Consider the following 16,103-nt stretch of genomic DNA (forward strand, 5'->3'; position numbering starts at 1 on the left):
CATTTTCTTGGTGAAACTCCTAGAGAATTATCACAACAGATAAAGGCTTATGGAAATTTTAAAATAATCAAACTGGAAATACAGCAGGCGTCATGCTCAAGACATCGACTGAACCTTAGCAGGTATTAATAGCAAGTAGTAGATATTGTTAAATTTCAGTAGAGAGTTCTTTCATTTCAAATTAGTAATTCACAACCAGTTAATTGTGGGTAAGGTGGCTTGTACATGTTCAATCAGGGCAGTTTCTGACTGTGACACTTTGGCTAAGAGATGAGACTTTTTAGTTATAAATTCTTGGCATATCACATATTTAACTATTAACAAAACCTAAAAATGAATAATAATAATAATAATAAAAGAAAAAAAAAGAAATGCTCAATATTCTTAGACATCAGGGAGATGCAAATCAAAACGACCCTGAGAATTTACCTTATACCCATCAGAATGGCTAAGCTCAAAAACTCAAGTGACAACACATGCTGGAGAGGATGTGAAGAAAGAGGAACCCTCCTTCATTGCTGGTGGGAATATAAACTTGTGCAACCACTTTGGAAATCAATCTGGCACTTTCTCAGACTATTAGGAATAGTGCTTTCTCTAGATCCAGGTATACTACTCCTAGGCATATATCCAAAAGATGCTCAACAAGGACATTTGCTCAACCATGTTCGTAGCAACTTTATTTGTAATAGCCAGAAGGTGGAAACAATCCAGATGTCCCTCAGTTGAGGAATGGATACAGAAATTGTGGTACAGTTACACAATGTAATATTGTTCAACAATTAAAAACAAATAAATCATGAAATTTGCAGGCAAATGGTGGGATCTAGAAAAGATCATCCTGAGTAAGGTATCCCAGAAGCAGAAAGACACACATGGTATATACTCACTTATAAGTGGATATTAGACATATAATATAGGGTAATCATACTAAAATCTATAAACCTAAGGAAGCTACTCAAGAAGGAGGACCCTGGTAAGATGCTCAATCTTCATTCAGAAAGGCAAACGAGATGGACATCAGAAGAAGGGGAAAACAGAGAACATAACAGGAGCCTATCATAGAGGGCCTCTGAAAGACTCTACCCAGCAGGGTATCAAAACATATGCTGAGATTCATAGCCAAGCTTTTTTCAGAGTGCATGGAATCTTATGAAAGAAGAGGGAGATAAAAAGACCTGGAGGGAAGAGGAGCTCCACAAGGAGAGCAACAGAACCAAAAAATCTGGGCCCACAGGTATTTTCTGAGACTGATACTTTAAATAAGGACCATGCATGGAGATAACTTAGAACCCCTGCACGGAAAAAGCCCATGGCATCTTAGTGTCCAAGAGGGTTCCCCAATAATAAGAACAGGGACAGTCTCTGACATGAACTCATGGGCTGGTTCTTTGATCATCTGAGGGGGGAGCAGCCTTATCAGTCCACAGAGGAAGACAAGAAGCCAGTCCTGATGAGACCTGATAAACTAGGGTCAGATGGAAGGGGAGGAGGACCTCCCTATCATTGGACTGGGGGAGGGGCATAGGAGAAGAAAAGGGAGGATGGGATAGGGAAGGGATGGGGGGGCTACAGCTGGGATACACAGTAAATAAATTAAAAAAAAAGAAAAATATTTGTATAGTTCAATTCCTAATAGAGTTTTTATTCTATCTGAAACTTCACAGGCACAGACTCTACTGACTACATTCTTTTTGGCATTCTGATTTCTGGCCCCTATCAGAATTACTCATTATTCTCTATGTATAGAATCCCCAGCTTTCTTATCCTCAATATCTTCTGAATTTTCCTTGTGATCAAATTATAAAGGCCAAAGGAACACAAGGTCACAATTTAGTCTCAGGTTCAAGTTTATTTCCTTGACGTCAATTTTCTCTGTTAATTATGTTTAGCATTATTGTGACAAAAATCTTCTACATATACAGTTTTAGGAAAAATGATGATAATTCCAATTCTCAACTTAAATGAACTAAGAAACACCTAGGGCAGGACTAGAGAGAGTCCTCTGAGGTTAAGAGGGCTTGCTTGCTGGTGTCATAGAGGACCTGAATTCTTTCCCCAGCATCATGTTGGACACCTTTACTTTCCTCTTCTGTCCTCTGAAGGCGCATAAAATCACATGCGTGTGCGTGCACACACACACACACACACACACACACACACAGAGAGAGAGAGAGAGAGAGAGAGAGAGAGAGAGAGTTAAAATTAAATCTTAAAATGAAACAAAAAGAAAGACCACCAAGACTGAGGGAAAGGGTCTATGTCAAATACGAACAATGCCTTTTCCTGTGCTAGAACGTTAGACTGAATAAAAAGGAAATATTCACCACCAAAATTCCTCCTTCTCTGCTTCCTGATCTTTTCAGAGTTCAGCAACCATCCTCATGCTCTGTCAGCCACAGCTTTGAGCTGCTTTTTCTATGGTGGCGGGGGTGGGGGGTGGGGGAGTTGGACTTACTGAATTACATCTTCCTAGCAAGAGCCAACATAAGCTCTCCTTCCTTAAGCTTGTAAATATTTTGATGAATTTGCTAATGATTACTTGCTCTCTGTGCTTGGGCAGATCATGGCAGAGGCAGGAGCATGTGGTAAAGTCTGTTCTTGATTTCTTGGTGGATAGAAAGGAGAGGGAGTAAAGGAAGGAGGGATGAAAAGGAGAGAGAGAGATTAGAACTAAGTGCCAGTTATGACCTTCAAAGGCCATCCAAATTGCCCTATTTCTTCTTGTAAAATCCAGCTTCTTAATGCTTTCATAATCTCTCAAAACAGTACCACCAGCTGAGGAACAGGAACCCAAACCTGTGAGACTTTGTTGGACACTTTGTATTCAAATAACAAAACAGAAATAAAGCTACCCTAGTCTTCCTAAAAAGACCACCTAGAAAAATGGTAAGACCAACAGTGACAATGGATGGGAAATAATGAGAAGAAATCAGGTGGTTGGACATTCAGAAGAAAAGGCACAAATTTTACATGTGCAAAATGTAATTGAGTACTTCAGTGAAGATGTCAAATATTCCAGGGAAGTACCTAGGACTAGATATGGATTTGAAAGACTGCAAAACCATAGATCAGGGAGCTAGTTAGGTAAGAACTTTTCTGACCTCTATCTCTCCCTTTGGTCACCCTCTAGGACTAGTCCTAGAATCTTCGAAAGCTGTCACTAGGGTGGTGTTGGGGAGGTGAGGATTAGAGAAGAAAGGAACTGAACTTATCGAAAAGGCTTTTGCTACCAACCTGAGCTAGAGGGAGTGAAAATTTCTACTTAAAAAAATATTGGAGTAAAAATTAACACATTACAATGAACAATAGCAACAACCAAGTTGGAATTGTGCTTGCTAACTCAAGGGACCATTGAACCTTTTGTTACCTAAGAGGAAGCATGAAAGGCAAACTTGGGATGAGTTTCTATACAGGGGAAAGGGAAAGCTTCCTACCTCAAGAAGATCTAAGGGGAGATGTGAGAAGCAGGTGAGGACTACATTGGAATTACCTCCTGTGAGCGTTTCTCATTCTCTATGCTAGTGTCATTTCTTCTGCTCTTCTTCTGCTGTAACAACCAGAGAGTCTGGCCCTGGTCAGCTACCTCTTCTCTTTTAGGTCCTTTGACTTCTCTGTCCAATGACTTGCCGGCAATTTGCTTTGACTTAGCCAAGGGGAAGGAACAGGGAACTGTTCCTTCAGCCCTGGAACAAGTTGCATAATTGCCCAGTTTCTCCCTGAGGCATGTTAATATAGCCTTTCATTAAACCCCTTAGCATAAATAAAAGAGCAACTCTGTGTCCTCCTTGCTCATATCATTGCTTTTTATACTGTACAAATACGGACCATGAAGGCATTGAACTCCATAGATCTTAAATCTGACTTCAATAACACCTATGTTTGCTGAAGACCAAATGCTTGACCTTGACCTTATGCTTTCTTTCCAAAGGAAAGAGAGGAGAGGAACCTCCATATTCTGACCTACAAGGCAAGTTCCAGAGCACATCACATGCCCAGCATTCACCTGAAAATTGATCATCTGACCACAATTACGTATGAGTCCAACAGCCCATAAAGACCTCCAAGGTTCTGAATGGAATTGCTCAGGAATGTTACATGAGCAAAATTAAATGAGCCAACTGCAAACAGTGGTTCATGCGTATAAAACCAGAATTTGAGATGTTGAGACAGAAGGAGCCAGCCTGAACTATCTAGGGAGCTCTAGTACAGTCTGGGATGCAGTGTCACACCATGTGTCAGAAGAAAAAGGAAAGGAAAGGAAAAGAGAAGGGAAGGGAAAGGGAGGGAAGGGGAGGGAAAAATTATGGGGACAAGTAGGTATGTATAGGCCTTACCGTTAAACCACACATGAATATATGACTTTATTGCTCTTGGGATAGGAATGTCAGATATGGAAGAAGGAGCTTGGCCGAGAAAAAGAAAGCTACACAAAGCATTTTAAGGATCAAGACTCCTTTGTATGCTTCTTAGAGTAGCTACTATGAAATACACTAACATTTAACAACATAGCTCTGCATTACTGCATCTTTGAGGTATTCCTAAAGATTTTTTCAACTAAAATGTTAAAGAAACTTGATCATGTGCAAAGGTACTTATGTCTACCAGCGTCATGACTCAAACTGAGCATGCCTAAAAATATTCCTGTCGTCTATCTTTATTGTGCAAATCAGGCACGCCCAACCACATTTCTATTTGTCATCTTTATAATACAACTAAACATGGGCCAACGTGTCCTTTCTGTCATTTTAACTTTGAGAATATGTGTTCCAGGAAATGGAGCTAAGCGTTACTATCCTTTTGCCTTCTAGGATTATGATCTCAACTGAGCAAATTCAGGAATGGTCTGCCCCTGAAATATGGATGTTAATATGGACAGCTATTCAATATCGCCATGCTTATTCAGTAAGGAAGTCACCACTACAGAAACAACTGCCGTGCATCCTTACAGATGAAATCTCCACTGACATTCTCCGCTATGTGTAATTTGGCTTTATACTCATCAAGATGAGAACTCGTCATGATAGACAGCACAGTGTCAATAATCAAGGTGACTCAGCAAGGTTGATTTAGACACACCTTTTTTCCTTTTCTTACATAAGATATAAGTAGCACCATTGGGCAATTGAAGACCACCGACCTAGGAAAAACATTGCCTGACCATCATGAGGACAGAGAGAACTGCTTTCTGAGAGGCTGGTCCAGGACAGAGCAGATATGACCATGGCAGAGTTTAGTAGATGTGGAAGTAGCCAAGCTCAAGGTTATGAGATTTTCCTGCTAGATTAATCAACAAGCAACATTATACCTCCATTTGTTGGAAAGGAGAGTGAAGATCCATGTAATCCAGACCCACTAGCCCTAAATATTTACATTCTCTTCACTTCATAAAAGCAATAATAATAACAATAATAACTGTAATAATAGTGAATAAATATGAGCCTTCCCACCATTAATATAAGAAGTCTTTAAGTATTTATTTAGATATATATTTAGATAAATATTTACAAGTCTTCTAAAAGGAAAACGAAAATAAAAGTAGCTAAAAATGAAGATTTGGGGCTATGCTGCTTGGATTCAAATCATGACTTCCCTATCTCCTTGCGACATGGTTTTAATTTGATTAAAACACAATTTCTTCTTTAGATGAGGATAATCAAATTTGTCTCATTGGTAATTAGAAAGCTGACATAGTTTTGAAGAACAAAGGATTTCACCTCACTGATAAAAGGTGTTCTAAGAAGCTAATAAATTAGCTATTTTGCTTCAGTGCTAATCCATAATCTCTGTGTGTATTTCAACCTTGAATTCACTTCAAAAAATTTATAAATGCTGAAAAAACATCTTTTTTTCATTACTTTATATTATTTAACATATCATCATCCTGACTCCTTTATTTTGTCTTCATTGGATCATAAAGAAGAAAGTGAAATTTATAGATACTGTATGCTATAATTGATGGATACAAACATTTTAAGATTTTAAAATTAAAAAAAATATCGAGGTAAGCGTTTTACCTAGATTTAACCTTGCAAATTTTAGAAAGATTGATAAATTGTAAAAAGCAAAAAAGTAACTACAATGGATTTTAATGCTATCATAGTACTGATTAATTTTCAAGCGAAATGTTTTGGAGGAGACATCTGAATTTCAACCACAGCACATGGGAAGAAACTTTGTGTCAGATTCCATGTGTCTGCAATCCCCTGTGGCAAGTATATCAGGCAGTTGGAGGAAGTATTTGGTGAACTTGGAAAATACTTGGAGTGTAAGAAGTTGGACTGTAAGTACTGAGGACCTAAGACAATGTTTAAGTTCTTGTATCTGACTGCAGGCTACAAAGGAGTAAACATCCTTTAGCACTTTTAATCGATTGTTTATTAGGAATTTTTATGTATATAGAAGGCAGCTTTCCTAATACTTACTAATGTCATCATCACAGACATTCAGACACCATAGGAAAACACTATTACAGCACACACATGAATGTGCACACACACACACACACACAACATATATACACGTTTAGACACAAAGACAAGTCACTGTATCACTGAAAAGAAAGATATTTCATAGGAGAATATTCTTTTAATAGACTTTAGATAGGCAAAGAATACCAAGAGTCAAACAAAAACCTTTATACAAGTTAAATTTAAAGAACTACGAGAGCAACAATATCAAAGACTGCCCTAAAATCAAAGCTTCACAACATGAAGCCTGAGTTCCATTATTTCTGTCACATAGGCTGTGTGACCTATGTGAAACTTACTTAGCTTCTCCGTGTGACAGTCTACCCACTTGAGGAAAGGAAAAGTAATGGTGCCTTCATCTAGAAATGGAGGATGGGGACTGTATGTCTGAAAAGAGGGGTGATAGTAATATTTAGGGTTACCTGCTAATGATCTCCAGGCAATGTACAAAACACACTTTGGAGACTGAAATAGGGTAATACATGGCATTTACTTATTTTATAATCATCGAAGAATCAACAATGAGATCAACACAGTTGCCTTGCAGATACATACACGGCAAGGGCAGGTGATCCAGCAAAGGGCACGATTACGAAGGAGCACAGAAGGCTTTGACTCACCTTTATGGATGGTTGAATGTGTGGTATGTGTGTGCACCAGGCCAAGAGAAAGTGCTATCAGCAAGGTAGAGAGAGTACAGTGTTTCTCCTAAGAATCCAAAGCACAGCTCTTAGGAAATCAAGTTTGCAGTTTAGTCACTGCTGGTGAAAATTCAGCATTGTCAAATACCTTCGATCAAGTCTGTCTTAATATAAAGGTGCATTTGTTCACCCTAGGAATAACGTTTTCATTGAAGATGAGCCCTTTCAACTCCCACAAACCGCAGTGTTCTCAGTGCACTTTACTCAGCAGTCAATAGGATTGGCATGCCACTTTATTACAAAGCAAAGCTTCTCGTTTACCAACCAGTTAACTGTCTCATGTATTTTGATATTACACACACACACACACACACACACACACACACACGCACCTGATAGCCTCACTTTTACCTATAATGTTGTCATAGATATTTGCTACTCTGTTGTTGATAATTTAAAAACATGGGCTAATAAGGTTTATTATTTGCCCTATAAATATTTTTTTAAGCAGTCTGGATGTGAGATTTATTACTGGGCATGATTTGGTAGGGTAAAGGAGAGTACTGTGGAAGCCCTCAGGAATGCAGGGCTCTCCACTCGTCCAGGGGAGCAAAACTGGGGATCTATTTGACCCCACAGCCATAAGGAGTGAGCCACTTCTCAGCAACCACATCTTCAAATTCATCTGCATTAAACTTGGTAAAGCCCCACTTCTTCCTGGCGGCCAGGGAACTTGAACTTGGCTCTATGCAGAGCCTCAGTCACATGCTCCATATCTTCAGTTTGGTGCAGATAGACATGATGACCTGGCCAATGTGAATCCTGGGCCCTGTGCCCTGCAGCTTCTCAAAGGCACCACTGCATACCTGTCTGGAGCCTGTCAGCCCCAGCATAGGACAACATCTTGTTGATTCAGTTGACCTGGACAGGGTGAAGTCTCACTCGAATATGAAAGCTGCCCTTGCCACAACTTTTTACCGTGTGTTTGTTGGCACAAATATGGACAGCCCCCAGTGCTTCAGAGGAGAGCTGTTCATGTGCATCTGACACCGTGTGGCTACCAAGTGGGAATTCATCAACTTTGCCTTCTCCCATCCCCACTCGAAGATGCAGATCTTAGCATCAGGGAGACCCTGGCAGAAGACTTTGGCTATGTGGCTTGTTCTTGCAATACTGGTGGGACGGTGGCCCATGATGACAAGAGGAATGTCGGTTGCAACCCAGAGGGAAAGAGATAGCCCTATAATTATTACAGCGGTATTATCTAACCAGCTATTATAACTTTGAATGACACAAACACCTGATAGAATTTAGAAGAGCCTTATTTCACCCGTGGCAAGAAAGGTATTACCTTCTAAGCTACCTTTACCTCCCAAGCCCCAATGCCACGCCATCTGCTCTAATCATTTCTATCCAGGCTATTTCCAAGTACTTGCTAATGCTCTTAATCTGGGCTGCTTTTCTCCATCCATGCCGATCCGGCCATGTGCTTCTCTCCAAGCTAATCCATGGTGAGTCTTTGCTTCCTCTTCCAGCACTTGTCTCCTTCTTTCCAAGATCTTTCTCTCCCCAAAGCCCACGAACCGTCCAACTTCCCCTCCTTCTCGCTCTTCACAGGCATAGGCCTTTTAATCAGCCAATCAAGGATAATTGGGAAACATTGTTTTTCATCACATGAATACAGAAGATAGTTCAACATTAATAATAATGCCCAAGGGAGGATGGTAACCAGGTCTAAGGCACTGAAATCAGCATTTGAAAACACAGTTGGACTGTCCTCCAGCACCACTCCTCCCTAACACTCTTCTTGACTCTTCTCATTCTCTCTGTATATACATACATATATATAAATACACACTTACATTTAATGTGAATCTCTCTCTATTTCTATATAGATATAGATAGATTGATAGATAGATATTCACAGTGAAAGAGAGAGGAGAGAAAGAGCTCCCTGTTAATGATCTAGAGCCAAAATACAAGACACTTAGACTGGAGTCTGGTGAGTAATGCATAGCATTTACTTATTTATTGTCATTATTACAGCTGTGTAGCTATATAGATGTATGCATGAGATGTAGACAGATTTAGATTAAAGAGAGGGGGACAGAGATACAAATAGAGATGATAGTGATATCTCCTTTATAATGCTAGAATGTGTGATTTCCAATGAATTCCCCAAGAGGAAGGATAATATTCCACTTTTGCCATACTGTAATTTTTATTTCTATAAGTTCAAGTGTTCCCAATAATCAGTCCTGAGCTAATTTATTCACCTGTCAATGAACTGAATAGAAATTTGAGGTCTAAAATAGTGTCACAAGCTTCTCAAGTACAATTTAAAAATATTTTGGACCAGCTCAGAAATCAATTTGAATTGTCCATATAGTGTCTTCACCTCTACCCATACCTATGTCGGCTTTTAAAAACTAGCAGTGATTACTTCAATGAACATACACGTGCATATTCATACACGTTCTAAAAAACATCACGTCAACTATTTTGACAATCAGCATTGCATCATATTAAATGTTTTAAAGTGAATTCTTGGCAACATAAATAGGGGCAGGCAATGAAGAGAAAAAGAATTTCTTTTTTACCTTCTCACTTAATATATTGTTGCCAAGTTCTAGTTAATTAACTAATTAATTTTAAAATAGACTGTGTATGTGTGCATTCTTGAGACATGGGATGCACTAAAAAGTCAGAAGACAAATGCAATTGTCAGTCGTATCCTTCCACATCTTTTGAGGCCTCGTCTTGGTTCTGTTCTCCTCTGGGGAACTAGACTAGCTGGCCCATGAGTGTCGGGGAGTCTCCTGTCTTTACCTCTCACCTGACTGTAAGAGCACAGGGACTATGGGTGTATACTAGTGTGCCGAGCTGTACAAGGCTCAGGAATCTAAACTCAGTTTAGATTTTAAGACAAGCTTCTTCTTACCCCTCTTTTTACAACTGGACAGAGAAACCAGGAGAGTGAGTGTCTGAGGGCGTGTTCTTGTGTCTGAGAGCCTGTTCTTGTATTTCCTATCTTCAGTGATGAAGTGAGTGAGTGTAGAGCTGGGAAACTCCAGCAGGGAAAAGCAGGCTGTTTGCAGAGAAAGTGCTGATGTACACACTAGAGTTGACAAAAAATATGATTGCTGAAGCTTTAGAATAATTTACAACCAACAAATGAGGAAGATAATTATGTCATCATCTAGATAGTTCACAAGCCATTTCCATGGGTCCAAATGAAGTATAAATGTTTTTTAAATACAACTCAACAAGCAGGGGCAACAGTCTAAGTGATCAGCTGTAGAAACACAGAAATGATAACTGAACAAGAAATTAATATACTTATGCTCATATTTTCACTATACCATGGTTATGATTTTTCAATAAACTCACAAACTCGCTAATTTAGTGTCATTATTAGTTTTAGACTGTTTTTATGCGTGGTTTGAGAGACTCTATATCCCTGACTGGATTTGTAGCTCAGATGTATTTAATGAGAATCTGAAAATATAAAACTATATTCAGAAAATACATATCATCTTGAGATACTCTGAGGATTTGATCTTATTAAACACTAAGCAGTTGATAAAGATTAGTTGATAAAAAATGCATAGCAATGATAAGACAATGTCTTTTTATACCATAGATCACAATATGTATTTTAATAAACTAGCAGAGAGGGTATGCATGTTTTTCGTTATAGAAATAAATTGACTTTGATGAAATTATATACATAAGAATATATTTTCTATGTATCCATATATCACACAGTACCCCATATAACTTTTTCAATATAAAATTTATTTTGCCCAAATGCACAAATTGCATCAGTTAAATAAGGTACTGCTTAGTTCCCAACATCACAGAAGCAGCTACAGAAATAACACGAGTCAGCATGACGTGATTTATTGTTAACTCTCATATATCACTTAAAATAATTTTAAATCTTAAAGTGTTTACTTTATAGTAACTGAGGAACAAAATTATTTTTGACAAGATAATAACACATTCTAAAGATAGACAGACAGACAGATAGGTAGATAGAAAGATAGATAGATAGATAGATAGATAGATAGATAGATAGATAGATAGATAGATAGATAGATAGGTTGATTGGTTCATTGATTCATTGATGTTAGATTGATAGATGCCAGATATATCAATTATAGATAGATAATACATGACAATGATGGATAGATGAGCTAGATGGATGATAGGTATGATAGGTAGACAGATGATTGATAGATGGATAGAAGACAGATGAGAGACTAGCTGGAGAGATGAAGAATAAGTTTAAATTTTTAAAACATTTCCCCATATATAAAGTTGGACCTCTTGGCATTTTGTTTTATTAATTTATTTATTTTATATCCTTATCGTAGCTCCCTCCCTCATCTCCTCCTGGTCCCACCCTCCCTACTTCTTTCCCCCATCCCTTGTGTTCTAGTCCCTAGTCCTCAGAAAGGGGGAGTCCTCCTCCCTTACCAACTGACTTCAGACTATGAAGTCTCTTTTTTTTTCCTATTAATTACAGTTTATTCATTTTGTATCCCAGCTGTAACTCCCTCCCTCATCCCCTCCCAATCTCACCCCCTTCTTTCCTCTTCTCCTCCCATGCCCCTCCCCAAGTCCACTGGTCCTCCTCCCCTTCCATCTGACCCTAGCCTGTGAGGTCTCATCAGGACTGGCTGTACTGTCTTCCTCTGTGGCCTGGTAAGGTTGCTCTTCCCTCAGGGGGAGGTGATCAAAGAGCCAGCCACTGAGTTCATGGCAGAGACGGTCCCTGTTCCCCTTACTTGAGAACCCACTTGGAGACTGAGCTTCTATGGGTTACATCTGTGCAGGGATTCTAGATTATCTCCATGCATGGTCTTTGGTTGGAGTATCAGTCTCAGAAAACTCCCCTATGCCCAGATTTTTTGGTTCTGTTGTTCTCCTTGTAGAGTTCCTGACCCCTCCAGATCTCCCTCTTCTTTCATAAGATTCCCTGCACTCTGCTCAAGTTTGGCTATGAGCATCTGCTTTGATACCCTGCTGGGTAGTCTTTCAAAGGCACTCTGTGGTAGGCTCCTTCCCTGTTCCCTGTTTTCTCACTCTTCTGATGTCTGTCCTGTTTGCCTTTCTGAATGAGCATACCCTTCATCTGTGGCCTGGCAAAGCCTCCTCAGCAGGAGAGGTGATCAAAGAGTAGGCAACAGAGTTCGTATCAGAAACAGCCCCATGTCTGCTTACAAGGTGACCTACATGGGGACTGACCTGCCTATGGCCCACATCTAAGCAGAAGGCCTGAGTCGTCTCCATGCATAGTCCTTGGTCAGTATATTGGTCTCTTCGGGGACCTTTGGGCCCAAATTTTTTTGCTCTGTTGGTCTTCTTGTGGAGAAGCCTCCTCTGTGTTCTTCTACCCCCCACTCTTCCATAAGATTTCCTGTGCTCTGCCCAAAGTTTGTCTGTGAGTCTCAGCATCTGCTTTGATCCTCTGTTGGGTGAAGTTTTTCAGAGAACATCTCTGGAAGGCTCCAGTCCTGTTCCTTCCCTTCAAATACTGGTGTCTTCTTCTTCTTCTTCTTCTTCTTCTTCTTCTTCTTCTTCTTCTTCTTCTTCTTCTTCTTCTTCTTCTTCTTCTTTTCTTCTTCTAAATTCACTTTACATCTTGCTTGTAGCTCCATCTCTCCTGTCCTTTCAGTCCCCCTTCGCCCCATCCCTCCTCCTTCCCTATTCCTCAGAAAAGGGGAGCCTTTCTTCCCATCCACCACAGCTCATCAAGTTGCATCAGGACTCAGTGTGTCTTCTTCCCCTGTGGCCTGGCAAGGCAGTCTCGCCAGGAAGAAGTGATCAAAAAGCTAGCAAGTGAGAACTTACTTCCTCACTTCCCTTACTAAAGTATACTCTTGAAGCCTAAGCTTCCCATCTGCTACATCTTTGGAGGATACCTAGGTCCAGTTCATGCACGGTCCTTGGTTGATGCCTCAGCCTCAACAAACCACAGTGGACCCTGGTTAGTTGGCTCTGTTGGTCTTCTTGTAGAGCTCCTGTCACCTTCAAATCTTTTTCTCTTTCCTCCCACTTTTCCACAAGACTTCCTACACATTGCCCAATGTTTGGCCATGATTTCAGCATCTGTTTTGAGGTGCTGCTGGGTAGAGCCTTTCAGAGGACAACTCTGATAGGCTCCTATCTGCAGGCTTAGCAGAGCATCTTTCATAGTGTTAGGGGTTGGCTCTCTCCCACAGGGTGGGTCTTTGGTTAGGCCAGGCATTGGTCGGGTATTTTGTCAGTCTCTGCTCTATCTGTTCTATCTTTTTCCCTACACATCTTATATGCAGGGTAAGTTTGGGGTTAAAGTTTTTGTGGGTGCGTTGGTGTTCCCCTCCCTCTGACAGGAGACTTGCCTCATTAGAGGATTTCCTCTACAGTCTCAAAGGGCCTCTGCTACTGGTGTCTATTATATTTGCCCTGCCGCATAAGAACCAAGCATAGTCCCTATTCTTTAAATTATGTCAGTTTGCATGTTCCTTAAAATGAATTTATTAGTGTCTCCAATCCCAACAAGACCAGTTCATTCCTCACTTAGTTTTAAACAGTGCAGACCATGCGCTAGACTTAAGAGGCTTTACGTACTTCATCTCTATTTGAAAAAAAAAGAAGAAACCCTACTCCTATAATTACTGCCAGCATGGTGTGCCTGTATTTCTTCTTTTAATGTATAAAATAATAAAATCATTTGTGGGTCAGGTTTTTCCCATTGGCTACAACAGTGAAAAGCGCAGTAAAACGTGTGGTGGATTGGAAGGTGCTAATTAAGTGACACAGGACTGCTTACACCAACGCCTATGACTCCCTTGCAACAGCAGGTCTGGGGAAGGCTCAGCCTTCCATCCCGGAGCCATCCTGTTGGATGTACGATCTCACCTGTTTGGAATTTCTGAGGTGTGGTTCTGCCCAGAGGCAGAGGATGGACTGATTGATCTCTGTGAGGTTCTTCTCAGCAAAAAGGTCTTTGGGTGTTACAGTCTGCAACTAAAATACGCTGACAACAGCTCTACCCTGAATTTCTTTTCTTCATTCATTATTAAGGGACACCAGTACTCCTTTCTGTTCCCTTCCCCCACCACAGCTCTTTCAAGTTGATGCATGTCAAGATCCCTGATCCTCATTTAGTTTCCCTTTAACAGCAGTTCAAGTGTTGATTCAGCGGGGAGAAAGAGGTAAAAGAGTGCATGCAAACCGAACACACTAAAGAAATTTTAAACCAAGAGAGTGGATCCGTCTCCTTAACCTACTTTGAAAGAAATAAGGTGGAGAAAACTCACAGGTTAGAGCGCATATTAAATATAAAGTCTGTTCTATGCGAATGTTACATGAACATACATGTATATGAGAGTATATTATATACACGTATAAACACGTTTCAGATGATATTCACATAGGCTCACTCTAACCTGATATTTCATTGTTATTAACAAAATATTGTGAGTGACAGCAGTATCTCAGGAGTCACAGTTGAAGGAAACCCCAATAAAAGCAAAATGCTGGTGTCTCAGGAAGTCAGGCGCTGGGGAGGAGGAGCTGCTTCTAAAACAAAATGCTATTATGTTGAAAACAGATCAGTGGCTAGCCATAACTTTTACCATACCTTTTTGCCCACAGCCCTTTTTTCAATGGTGAATGAAAGCTCTTCACATTCACATTCACGATTCAACAGCATCTAAGTCACTATAATATTACTCTATTGTTGTCTAAAGTAACACTTTCAATACATGATTATGCCTATTTGCATAGTTCTGTATGCAATATGTGTATAATATATTACATATAATTTGCAATAATGGTTTAATACACCATGGTTTATATAGACAAACAGCTTTTTTCACATCAAGAGACATCCTGTGACCTCTGAGTAGCCCTTACATGTAAAGCTCAGCAGTGAATTTTCTGCTTCCAGAATTAAGGTATGGAGACATGGACAGAGAAATGAAGTGGCTCTGGGCAGAGGAAAGTGCCCACACCCATGGTCTTATCTTCAACAGCTGTGGTCTTTTCGTAAATTGTTGTCATTTCTATCTAAGACACAACTAGCAGGCAGCACTTGTGGCCAGTTTTCAGGAGCCACTGGTACTTTTTAAGAACCCAGGCCGGTAGATACCTGCTCAACTGCAGACCTGGAGAAAAAACTGCCTGCGCAGATAGCAACACAACTCACAAAGTAATGGGAACATAGGAAAAAAATGTGGAAATAAGTCTATTTTCCATTTATTTTCTTCTTCTTTTTTTTTTACCAGCTTTCTCACTTTTTCTTCTCTCATCCTTTCTTTAACTCTTTCTCTCTCTTACTATCTATCTCTGTGCATGTGTGCATGGATGTTTAGGTGCACATACAAATTTGTACAAATACATGTGTCTGCATTTTATCTGTGCTACCATTAGGTAATAGTGAACGATTTATTTACCTGTAATTAAAAGATACCATGAAGGCGGACGGGTCTGATGCTCTTTGGGTGGATGACACCTAAATGAACATCGGTACAAAGTCCCAATTTATTTCTAATATCAGAGATCAGACCTCTACTCTTGCCTGATGCGTCTAAAACAAAAAGGGGGAACTGTAGAGAGCTGCAGAATGCTGTGCCTTAAAGATGGAGCTGGTTTCCGCCTTCCACCTTCCCGATGGTGAGTGCTCTCTGTCACGAACAATTCTACATTTGGCTAAGGCTGAGGATCTGGCTTGCTTCCATGTATGTGGACCTATCTGCATTGCCCACGTGGCACGCCTGGGTTGGCTACCCAGAGGCTATTTAAGCTGTGGGCTGGCTTTCCCCAGGGTCAGATGATTGTTCAAGGTTCCTGAATAAACTGCATTGAAAAAAAAAAAAAGATACCATGAAGGAAGGAGTAAAGTTACATGTTTCCAGGGATGACCTACAAAGTTGTTCCTCGAGCAAACCTTTTCTGCTAGTGACTGCCTGCCACCAGGAGTTCCTACACTCACATCCAC

The 16,103-nt window shown here is 40.1% G+C and overlaps 1 pseudogene; it reads right to left on the bottom strand.

Moving 5' to 3' along the window:
- Positions 1-7,686: 7,686 nt before the first annotated feature.
- On the bottom strand, positions 7,687-14,816 carry LOC110553864 (large ribosomal subunit protein uL16-like; annotated as a pseudogene).
- Positions 14,817-16,103: the final 1,287 nt, after the last annotated feature.

The sequence above is a fragment of the Meriones unguiculatus genome, chromosome 15, assembly GCF_030254825.1.
Source record: "Meriones unguiculatus strain TT.TT164.6M chromosome 15, Bangor_MerUng_6.1, whole genome shotgun sequence".
Classification (NCBI taxonomy): domain Eukaryota; kingdom Metazoa; phylum Chordata; class Mammalia; order Rodentia; family Muridae; genus Meriones; species Meriones unguiculatus.